Below are 11,909 nucleotides of genomic sequence, written 5' to 3' on the forward strand. Positions count from 1 at the left end.
GGTAGTGAGGCGGGCGGGGGGGGGTTGCAATCTGACCATGTTTCATGTTATACGCTAAATATGGGTGTACCATAAAACATAGTCAGAAAAGTGAACAGCCTTTAAAGTGCAATTTGCTCCTAGTGAGGAAATGCCTCCAGGTTTTTGGGTAGACTGAGCAATGTGGTCAGGGCCGGCACTAGTGTAAGGCTGCATAGCCAGCTGTCTGAGGGCACCGGGGGGGTCTCAAAAATGCATCTTCACCTGTGTAGGCAAAAATCCTTGTACCGGCCCTGCAAGCGAGGAGGTGGACGGGCCCCTGCAGCGCAGAAGGAGGCCGGCCATAGCAGCGCCGGGCCCTAGCATTACCTATGCAGGCATCGGAGCAGGCTGAGGCCAGTGTTAATCACGTGGCTGCTACACAGCCCTTAGAGTGTATGTAAGATTTGTATCTGCGTGTGTGTGTTCAGTAAGCTAACTTTGGGTGTGCTGCCCTCCAGAGGCAGGCTGTGGTAGTACACACTGTGACAATTGTTTCACAACAGTGTTTTATTAGCCCAAAGTAAGCGTCCTCCTCCTCCGGACGAGAAACCCGCTTCGGTTAGAGAGCTGCCATGGGCGAGCTCCCCTTCCGTGACAATTGTGCTGAGCTCCTTCCCTGAAATGGTAATTGACCACAATGAAAGTGGAATTTGCTTCTGGTTGGACTTGTTGAATGCAGTACTGCCACCTTTTTTTGGACACTTGAACTGTGGAAGAATGCATAATACACACTTATTTAAATAATTTTTATTATATGTTAATATATATTTGCAGGCATTTTGCATTTATAGTTTTAGGTGAAGGAATTGATTATTTTTCTTCACTTATTTATATATTTGTTTTTAGTTGTTCATAGTAGTATGGTGTATTTTTATATGTATTTTATTGGTAAAATTTGTTTATTTTAGGTTATCATCGTTTGACAGGACAAGAGATGTTGCTGGGCTATTACTTACCTCTGAGACATACAAGTAATTTGCGTGTGATGCAAGAAATAACACAAATCTAAAATATCAGTGGTTGGTGACATTGAATTTCAATAAACTTTGGAAAAAGTTAGGCCTACTGTTTTATCTTCTGTACAATTAGTAGATTTCACATGAAGTTCACACTAGCTCTTGAAAACCAAAGGAACACAAACGTTTAGCAGCTGGCAATATACATTTTTCCTTCTCTAAACTGTATGACTACTGGAATTTAACTAGTTGCAATTGGCGGAAAAATAATCTTTCTTTCTTCCAGTTTTCATGCAAAAATATGATTTGTGTGGGCTTTGTCAATAGGTAATATCCATGTAAAATATGTTAGAAGTGGGAGTCTGGTAACCAAGCTATCTTTGGTTTTGCTCTAAATTATGTATTGGGAACAATTTGTCTATCAAATAGCTTTGTTCTTTGAAAAGCTACATACAAATATTAAAATTCGTTAAAATTATCCAGAGAAGTTATGATAAGGGGTCATTGAGTGAACAATGGCTACAGGTTTCCTAACAGCAGTGATCAGTAAAACTGTGCAAAACAAACAATTAGCATATCTAATAATCACATACGTATTTTGCTCTTCCAGTTCATCTGTTCTATTCTTCATAATAACAGTAGCTTGACAGGGGGGGGGGGGGGGGTGCGGGGTTGCAAAAATGGACCTTCGCCTCTGTAGGCAAAAATCCTTGCACCGTCCCTGCTGGTGTGGGTGGGTGTGTGAGCAGTGGGAAAATGGTAACACAAGGATTCTAGCTTGTAGGATAGCTTGAGCAATCACAGAAGTGTGTTAATCACTTGGCTGCTACACAGCCCTTAGAGTGTATGTAAGATTTGTATCTGCGTGTGTGTGTTCAGTAGTCTAACTTTATCCCTGCTGGTGTGGGTGGGTGTGTGAGCAGTGGGAAAATGGTAACACAAGGATTCTAGCTTGTAGGATAGCTTGAGCAATCACAGAAGTGTGTTAATCACTTGGCTGCTACACAGCCCTTAGAGTGTATGTAAGATTTGTATCTGCGTGTGTGTGTTCAGTAAGCTAACTTTGGGTGTGCTGCCCTCCAGAGGCAGGCTGTGGTAGTACACACTGTGACAATTGTTTCACAACAGTGTTTTATTAGCCCAAAGTAAGCGTCCTCCTCCTCCGGACGAGAAACCCGCTTCGGTTAGAGAGCTGCCATGGGCGAGCTCCCCTTCCGTGACAATTGTGCTGAGCTCCTTCCCTGAAATGGTAATTGACCACAATGAAAGTGGAATTTGCTTCTGGTTGGACTTGTTGAATGCAGTACTGCCACCTTTTTTTGGACACTTGAACTGTGGAAGAATGCATAATACACACTTATTTAAATAATTTTTATTATATGTTAATATATATTTGCAGGCATTTTGCATTTATAGTTTTAGGTGAAGGAATTGATTATTTTTCTTCACTTATTTATATATTTGTTTTTAGTTGTTCATAGTAGTATGGTGTATTTTTATATGTATTTTATTGGTAAAATTTGTTTATTTTAGGTTATCATCGTTTGACAGGACAAGAGATGTTGCTGGGCTATTACTTACCTCTGAGACATACAAGTAATTTGCGTGTGATGCAAGAAATAACACAAATCTAAAATATCAGTGGTTGGTGACATTGAATTTCAATAAACTTTGGAAAAAGTTAGGCCTACTGTTTTATCTTCTGTACAATTAGTAGATTTCACATGAAGTTCACACTAGCTCTTGAAAACCAAAGGAACACAAACGTTTAGCAGCTGGCAATATACATTTTTCCTTCTCTAAACTGTATGACTACTGGAATTTAACTAGTTGCAATTGGCGGAAAAATAATCTTTCTTTCTTCCAGTTTTCATGCAAAAATATGATTTGTGTGGGCTTTGTCAATAGGTAATATCCATGTAAAATATGTTAGAAGTGGGAGTCTGGTAACCAAGCTATCTTTGGTTTTGCTCTAAATTATGTATTGGGAACAATTTGTCTATCAAATAGCTTTGTTCTTTGAAAAGCTACATACAAATATTAAAATTCGTTAAAATTATCCAGAGAAGTTATGATAAGGGGTCATTGAGTGAACAATGGCTACAGGTTTCCTAACAGCAGTGATCAGTAAAACTGTGCAAAACAAACAATTAGCATATCTAATAATCACATACGTATTTTGCTCTTCCAGTTCATCTGTTCTATTCTTCATAATAACAGTAGCTTGACAAAGTTCACCTGGAGAAAATGAACATAAAACATTATTACAACACGCACAATTTTAGGATAATTCATGGTACAGTGGCACATAAACTTGCCTTTCAAGAATATAAGATAAAAATAACCTGGATACATTCACAGCTTTATAGTAATAATTTAAACTGAAGAGTTTAATATTCTGCTATATGCGTATACGATAAAAAAAATCTATTACCAATCTTTTCTAAATTTTGCTTACTGCTGCAAACTAGGGACATGCCCATGGACATGCCACTGTATACTGAATGCTTATGTAGAAAAAGCATTTTGTGGGAAAAATGTGTTTAAATTTTAAACTGACTTTTCAGGCACTGTTCTCTGTGAAGTTGAATGAGTTGAGCTCCCTCACTACTACCCAGCTATAAAAGATCTCCATCTACAAAAGACGCTGTTACGTTTTCTGTGTTGCAACCCGCTCCCGTCCCAGGTTCAGCCTCCTTTAGTGTGAGGGCCCTTGTGTGATTGCTAAATACATGTTACCCAGGGCAGCCCAAGTGTCAGGGTTTATTATGAATGGCATAATTATGTTGTTGCTAGTTTGCGGATCCCTTGTGTTTTCTTCTCCTATATCTTGACTTTGCTTATCCCTTTTCAAATGATTTCCTTTCTTTTTCTGCCTTACTTTTATCTGTAAGGATTTCCTTCTGTTTAGGGCTTAATATTTCTGTGTACTTTTGTTGTTGTTTCCTCTCTTGACTAGCTTGGAAGATAGAGTGGAGTGGTATCTGATATCACTTCCATTCCCCCAGGTAGACTCTTTGTGAGTGCTTCTGCCCGTCTTCACCCTTTGTGAAATTTGAAAGGGAATTACATGGCATGAGAGATATGTCAGGAGGCAGGGTTGGGGCAGTGCATTAGGTGTTTCTAAACCCCCTCTTTTTCTCTGTTAGCTAGTATGTGTCCTGCAACTTGTGGTCCTATCCTGCTTCTCCCTGTCCTTTGTGCTACTGCCTCCTTGGATTGCTGTTATTCAGGTATTCATTCCCAATTTGTTTGGTTCTGATTCCTGTGGGAGGTGTTCAGGCTTTCAGTGTGCTTTTGTCCTTTTCCTGTCTTAAGTGCTGTCTTCCAACCATAAGTCTGCCCATGGCACAGTGCTGTTGAACAAGCATTATATTTTTTTCAATAGGAAGGTTCAAGTAAGAATTCTTGTATTTTACATATAGTTACATAGTTGGTAAGGTTGAATAAAGACAAAAGTCCATCCAGTTCAACCTATGTGTGTGTGTACACATGTTGCTAAAAATTCCTGTATCAATGTATACAATGTTTTCATCTGATACTACAAACTGCGGAAGGGAATTCAACATTTGTACTGCTATGCAAAAAAAAAGAAAACTTTTATGCATCTTCTTGTTGTGTACACATGTAATCTTCACAGGTCCATGTGAGATCTTAGTTTAAACATTTTATTCCCTATACTGCAGTCCCTATTGATGAGTTTGTAACATGCAATCAGATCCCCTCTTAGGCATCTTTTTTTTATTTTAAGTCAAGGTCATTTTAATTAAAATACTTCACAGTACACATGTGCGTTCAGATTCGGATGAACTTGCTGAATCACGAAATTCTGTTAATTCGTTAATAACGAATTATTATATGCTCGAATATCCAAAAAACTATATCCGGGCATATAATATTTTGTTTTGTATGGGCACCATATGCGTATGACGTATGTAAGGGCGCGATCATATGACATCATGCTCCGTGCCTCCAAGATGGCCACTGCATATTTTACTTTTGTGCGCCTTTCGATTCAGAGGTTTGTTGCCTCTAAATCCGAAACAACATAATTATTTGTTTCATCAAATTCATTAGTTTCGTTAGTTTATGCTGTGCACATGTCTACTTCACAGTAACAGCAAAATATAATGCATCAAAGTGGGCCACATAAGCAGTAAATATATACCAAGCATCAAAGAGTGATAAAAGAGAGTTACATTGCAAATAAAAAAAATGTGAACAGTAAACATATTCATAATGAAATCTGAACATAATAGCAGACAAACCTGAGTAGCAGATTTTTTATTCAAAAGACCACGTAGTGTACGGAGCGCTGTCACCCCACTGCCTCTCACACGGGAACTGGAACCAGAAGTTGTGATATATGGTTTTACGTTTTCTGTATTCGATTAATGGAGGATTGATCACTTTCAGTATAGCATGGGCTGGATACAGTGTTATAATTGGTATTCTGCCGATCAGCACTCCCACTCCACTCTTCAACATCCCTGAGGCCTTCTCACCTATCTTCTGCAACAATTAGGAATCAAGATTGTCTTTCTCAGCAGCCCTGCAGATCAGATGCACACTCTGCCGATAAGCCCTCCCACTCCACTCTTCAACATCCCTGAGGCCTTCTCACCTATCTTCTGCAACAATTAGGAATCAAGGTGAATGGAAAACTTAAGGTCCCCACACACCTTACGATAATCGCGGGAAATCCCGCGATCGTACGATTATCGTAAGGTGTGTGGAAGCCATGCGACCTCTACTACTGTAAGGTCGCACGACTTTAAACTTACGGACATGTTCGAAAACCCGCCGAGCATCGTACGATGTTCGGCGGGTTTGTGGCATGTCCGTACGATAACAGCCGTACGGGCCGGTGTGCGCAAGCGCACACTGCCCGTTCGGCATTGCGGTCATCGGAAGCCCGCCCCTCAGGGGGCGTGGCTTGCGATCATCGCAAGTACGATCTGCCTATGCAACATAGGCAGATCGTACGTTTTTTTAAGTACCTTACAACCATCGCAAGACAAAAGTCTTGCGATGGTTGTAAGGTGTGTGCCCAGCCTTAAGATGAACATCAAGCTTTCAAACTTTACTTCTACAAGTCCACTACCCTAATGTCATTATATTGTATGTACTATTCTCTTTATTCTCTAAATCTCCTCTTCTCTGATCTTTTAGGTGATTAGCTTTATTTAGATACCTATTTCATGTCTTTCTAACCTTGACTCAGATCATGCTAATTTGCCCCCGACCCCTTATTTGTACTTTGAAGAAAAAAAAAACAACCTGTTGACAGTTTATTTATTTTTTTCACTCTAACTTTCTTTCCCTCACCTCTTCAAGCAGATTGTCTTTCTCAGCAGCCCTGCAGATCAGCTGCACACTCTGTCGATCAGCACTCCCATTCCACTCTTCAACATCCCTGAGGCCTTCTCACCTATCTTCTGCAACAATTAGGAATCAAGATTGTCTTTCTCAGCAGTCCTGCAGATCAGCTGCACACTCTGCCGATCAGCACTCCGACTCCACTCTTCAACATACCTGAGGCCTTCTCACCTATCTTCTGCAACAATTAGGAATCAAGATTGTCTTTCTCAGCAGTCCTGCAGATCAGCTGCACACTCTGCCGATCAGCACTCCCACTCCACTCTTCAACATCCCTGAGGCCTTCTCACCTATCTTCTGTAACAATTAGGAATCAAGGTGGATGGAAAACTTAAGATGAACATCAAGCTTTCAAACTTTACCTCTACAAGTCCACTACCCTAATGTCATTATATTGTATGTACTATTCTCTTTATTCTCTTAATCTCCTCTTCTCTGATCTTTTAGGTGATTAGCTTTATTTAGATACCTATTTCATGCCTTTCTAACCTTGACTCAGATCATGCTAATTTGCCCCCGACCCCTTATTTGTACTTTGAAGGAAAAAAAACAACCTGTTGACAGTTTATTTTTTTTTCTCACTCTAACTTTCTTTCCCTCACCTCTTCAAACAGATTGTCTTTCTCAGCAGCCCTGCAGATCAGCTCTCCCACCAACCCCATGGTGCACTTTACCTATATAGGAACACAATACAACTTTACCTCACTAACATGCAGATGCCCAGCTGCTGCTTTGCATCTATCACTCCCCTGTCACTAATACTATCACACTTTAACCTTTTCCATACCCCTCTCTTTGCATACTGCCACCCCTTTCATTCCTACTCCTCATTCATTCTATTGCCTTCTACTTACTCTGCACAGCCAAGGGGTAAGGAAGGTCACACTCTCCGTTAAAAATTAAACATATCTGAAAATATACATATCCAAATTCTGATTTCTTCGCTCCTCTCAACATGAATTCTCCACCTCTACTTCTCACTATTTGGGCCTCTCTTCTAAAATTGTTTTTTCTTTACCCCACCTCTCTACCACACAATATATATATTTCACCCTCTCTCCTGCCCTCTCCCTATTACTGCACTCATCATCTCCTGCTCATTCTGAAATCCAGGACCTCCAGAAGTCCTCCAGGATTTCTCTAGAGTCTCTCCCATCCTCTGGAACTCTTTACCCCAACATGTCCGTCTATCTCCCACCTTGACTGCCTTTAGGCGTTCCCTAAAGACTCATCTCTTCAGGGAAGCCTATCCCACCTCGACCTAACCACTGAACCTTCACATTGTCAAATAATTAATTTCCACAGCTACCTCTTGAATTGTATTGTGATTGTAATGTCTTCCTTATATTGTAAAGCGCTGCACAAACTGTTGGCGCTATATAAATACTATGTAATAATAATAATAATTTCTTTATTGCCCCAGAGTCTGTAGCTTGATATTCCATTAAAACAAACTGAGGCTATGTGACACCATGGCCTTGGGTGGTGCTCCTCTGACTCAGAAACATGTGACGTTCCTAAGGCCTATTGTTAGGGAACCAAGAAACCACACAGAAACTTATAGTGCAGGTTTAAAAAATAAAATAAGTTTATTGAAAACAACAATACACATAAATGGCAAAAAACAATGGAGGAAGTCCAGGACGTCGTCAATACCAAGCCAGGAGTCAGATGCCAAAGCGGGTAGTCAGCCAAACCAGGTCAGGGAATACTGAGAGCAGGATGAATGGAAACAATAGCCGGAGTCGGGAACCAGATCAGTCAACAAGAGCAATGGTCATACACGGAGAACTGCAGAGCACTTGTTAGATCAAAACACACAAGGGTGGAGACTGAAGGGACATGCTGATGATTAAATAGTGATCTGGTGTTTGCATCCTCACTCTGAGACAGGAATGTGTCAGAATTTTTGCTAGTAGTTGCAGAATGATGATGTTAACGGGTTTGGTCATAAGAGGGCACCAAAGGCATACAACAGTGTCAGAAATACTGCAAAAGCCATGCTATAAGCTACTGGACAATGTAGGGTAAGAAACCCTGACACTACCCTCCCCTCAATGACCCCTCCCCGTGGAAGGACAAAAGGCTTATGGGAAAAGAAAGCATGGAAGGCACGAGGAAGGGCAGGGCCATAAACTTCAGAGAAAGAAACCCAAGAACGTTCCTCTGGACCGTAGCCTTTCCAGTGGACCAGGTACTAGACTTGACCCCTTGACACCTACAAGAGTCAAGGATGCTACGTATTTCATACTCCTCATGGTTGCCAACAGGAAAGGGACAAGGATGAGAAGGAGTGGTAGATTAAAGATTACACACTAACAGCTTCAGGAGCGATACATGGAAAACATTGGAGATCTGCATGCTAGAAGAGAGGTCAAGAGCATATGGAGAATACGGAAAGCCCCAATAAAATGGGGTGCCAATTTCGGAGTGGGCACTCTGAGGTTGAGGTTATGGGATGACAGCCACACCCTCTCCCCGACCTTGTAGGAAGGAGCAGATAGATCCCTACATTCTGCCTGGAGCATTTGACGTTGCATAGAGGCATGAAGGGAACTCTGAATCTGCACCCAAGAGGAACGGAGTTCCGAAGATTATCCTCCAAAGCCAGAATGTTCTGAGGCATAAAAGATCATGGTAACACAGATGGCTGATACTCGTAGTTAGCCATGAAAAGGGACATATTGGAGGACGAATTGATAGCACTGTTCCTAGCAAACTCTGCCCAGGGTAGCAAATCAGCCCAATTTGCATGATGGTCCATGACATAGCAGCAGAGGAATTGCTCCTGTGCTTGGTTTGATCGCTCAACAGCGCCATTGGACTGCCGATGATAGGTCGAGAAGGAGAGTTGAATTCTCAAGTGGATACAAAAGGCTCACCAGAACCTAGAGACAAACTGGATACCCCAGGCCAAAACTATCTCCTTGGGTAAAGAGAAAACCTCCCTGGCAAACATTGTGGCAAGCTCCTGAGCCATGGGCAGCTTTTTAAATGGTATGCATTGACACATTTTGGAAAAATGGTCGACAATCATGAGGATAGCGGTATAACCACGAGGCACAGGAAGGTCAGTGATAAAGTCATAGTAACATAGTAGGGGAGGGTAAATAAAGTGTCTTTACAGCAGGGACAGGTATCGTCCAGAAGCCCATTTTTTTTTTAAATCAAGAATCAGCTTTATTATACACAGAAAAGGTACAATGACATAAGGAGACAGTGTCTCAACAACATAACAGTGTCTGCGATACACATCCGGGGTAGGGAAGTACAATCGTCACGTTGCATGTAATGAGAACATGAGAGGGCTAGCCAGCCCAACATAACAAGCATTGTATGGCCTTGAGGACCTTATGTATCACATTTGAAAAGTAAGCGGAAAACAACAGAACGCATGTTCAATACAATCGGAGGTCAGGTAATAGGATATCAGTGTGGTATAGGCCTAACACGGCCACAGGCATTGGGGCAATCGCCCTTGGTAAGCAAACTCAGATAGATTGACAGTTTCTGTCACTCCGAAACACATATATCAATGGTTTGCTTATGCATGGCATTAACGTGGCTAGGCTAAGGTGGGCAGTGTGGGTCAGGGTGGAGACGAAAGGTAGATAGGGTAAGATAAGGGGGAGAGAGCCAGAGGGAGGGGAGCTAGGGGGGGTAAGGAGCAGCAAGGTTATGTGTCTAGAGAGGAGCATTCCATCCCAGTCCCCGCTCGGACTTAGGAGGGTGTCGTGGTCATAGCCTGGCGGTAGGCATCTGCGTCCTGGAAAGAGGCCCAGGGTCTCCAAGTATCCCGAAAGGATTCCTCAGTGTTCAGGAGCGTAGAGGTCAGGTTCTCCATCACATATATCTCATTAACCTTAACGATTGAGGGAGGGACAACTAGGCTGTTTCCACAGCAGTGGGATACATAGACGGGCGGCATTCAGGAGGTGTCGGATAATGATTTTTTGTATTTCCCCATGGACATGTCATTCAGGTGCAGCAGCTACCTAGATACTATTTTATAACCCAGCTCCTGGGTCTTGGATGCAATAGAGGAGTGATGTGCTAAATGTAGGACAAGGTCCTTTTGAGACGGTGTAAAGGTGGTGTGTAAGTCGCTTTCCCATTTGGCCAGAAATGTTGGGTAAGACTCTGGAGGGGGAGATATCAGCATGGAGTATAGGAGGGAAATCACATGACAGGTGGGCATCTCCTCCTTGCAAACCTTCTCAAATGGAGTAAGGGGCCCGGAGAACCGTTGATTGGGAATCGAGAGCAGAAAGTGCCGCAGTTGAAGGGAGCCCCATCGGTCCAATGGGGGGTCAGTCAGGCTGGCAATTTCATCGACTCGCAACCAGTGGCCAGATGGGTGTAGGTCGTATATGCGGAACCTGTTGGCTTCACGGAGGCGGCGGAATCGGGGGTCGTGGACTCCGGACGGGAAGTCTGGGTCACCAATCACTGGGGTCATAGGCGAGGGGAAGGGGGAGATGTCCGTAGAGCGAAAAAGCGATCTGGATAACAAAATCGCAATGGTGGGGTGGGAACGCACGGAGGATGACAGAGGGGTTGAGAGCCAGGACAGGCCAGCTAAGGCTGGAGTGGTATCCTCCTCCTCCATGACCACCCACTGTTTGGTTTTTCGGTGGCAGCACCAATCCCATACGCGTGCGAGATGGGTCGCCCTGTGATACTTGGCCATGTCCAGGAGCCCAATACCTCCCCTATCTTTGGGTAGAGTAATAGTACTGTATCGGATTCAGGGGGGGGGGGCATAGGACCACAGGAAAGCCGTGAACATTTGGCGCAGGCGTTGAAAGAATATTGGTGGGATGCGGATTGGGAGAGCCTGGAAGATGTATAGAATTCTAGGCAGGGTCGTCATCTTAATGGCATTGCAACGGCCAAACCAGGAGAGTGACAAGGAATGCCAGGATAGGAGGTCTTGTTTGGTCTTCAGGAGTAGAGGGGCAAAGTTGGAGTCATAGAGTCGTGCGGGGTCCGCTGTGATAGAGGTACCAAGATAGGTCAGGGCGTCCATAGACCAAGTAAAAGGAAAGGAAGAGCGTAGGTGGTCCACCTCTGCCTGGGAAAGTGAAATATTGAGAGCAGCTGATTTGGAAAAGTTTATTTTGAGGTTGGAGAGGGAGGCATAACGATCCAACTCTCGCATAAGAATGGGGAGGGTTGTGCAAGGGTCAGTGATGAAGAATATCAGGTCATCCGCAAAGGCGGCTACTTTATGTTCACCTGAGATTTTCAGCAGGCCGTGGAAAGCGGGAAGGGATCGTATGTGACAAAGGAAAGGTTCTAGGGTAAGTATGAATATGAGCGGGGGAAAGGGGGCATCCCTGTCTGGTGCCATTGGATATAGAGAAAAAGTCAGAGCGGGCTTCATTCACACGGACGGCAGCCGACAGGGACGAGTAGAGTGCAGAAATCCAACGCAACATGTTTGGACCCAGGCCTATGTGGCGAAGGGTGGTCTGGAGGAGGCGCCACTCCACCCTGTCAAATGCTTTCTCTGCGTCAGTGGATAGGAGCATCAAGGGTGACGGGGTGGAG

At 43.2% G+C, this 11,909-nt stretch overlaps 1 long non-coding RNA gene across 1 annotated transcript in view; it reads right to left on the minus strand.

Annotated features, from left to right (window-relative positions):
• The window catches only part of LOC108800771, a 22,979-nt gene extending 19,764 nt beyond the window's left edge, over window positions 1–3,215 (minus strand). Inside the window, exon 1 of the long non-coding RNA XR_001942120.1 lies at window positions 3,152–3,215. This is a non-coding gene — a long non-coding RNA (uncharacterized LOC108800771). The remainder of the gene's footprint in view (window positions 1–3,151) is intronic.
• Window positions 3,216–11,909: the final 8,694 nt, after the last annotated feature.

The sequence above is a fragment of the Nanorana parkeri genome, unplaced genomic scaffold (genome assembly GCF_000935625.1).
Source record: "Nanorana parkeri isolate BGI_ZX_2015 unplaced genomic scaffold, ASM93562v1 scaffold2129, whole genome shotgun sequence".
Classification (NCBI taxonomy): domain Eukaryota; kingdom Metazoa; phylum Chordata; class Amphibia; order Anura; family Dicroglossidae; genus Nanorana; species Nanorana parkeri.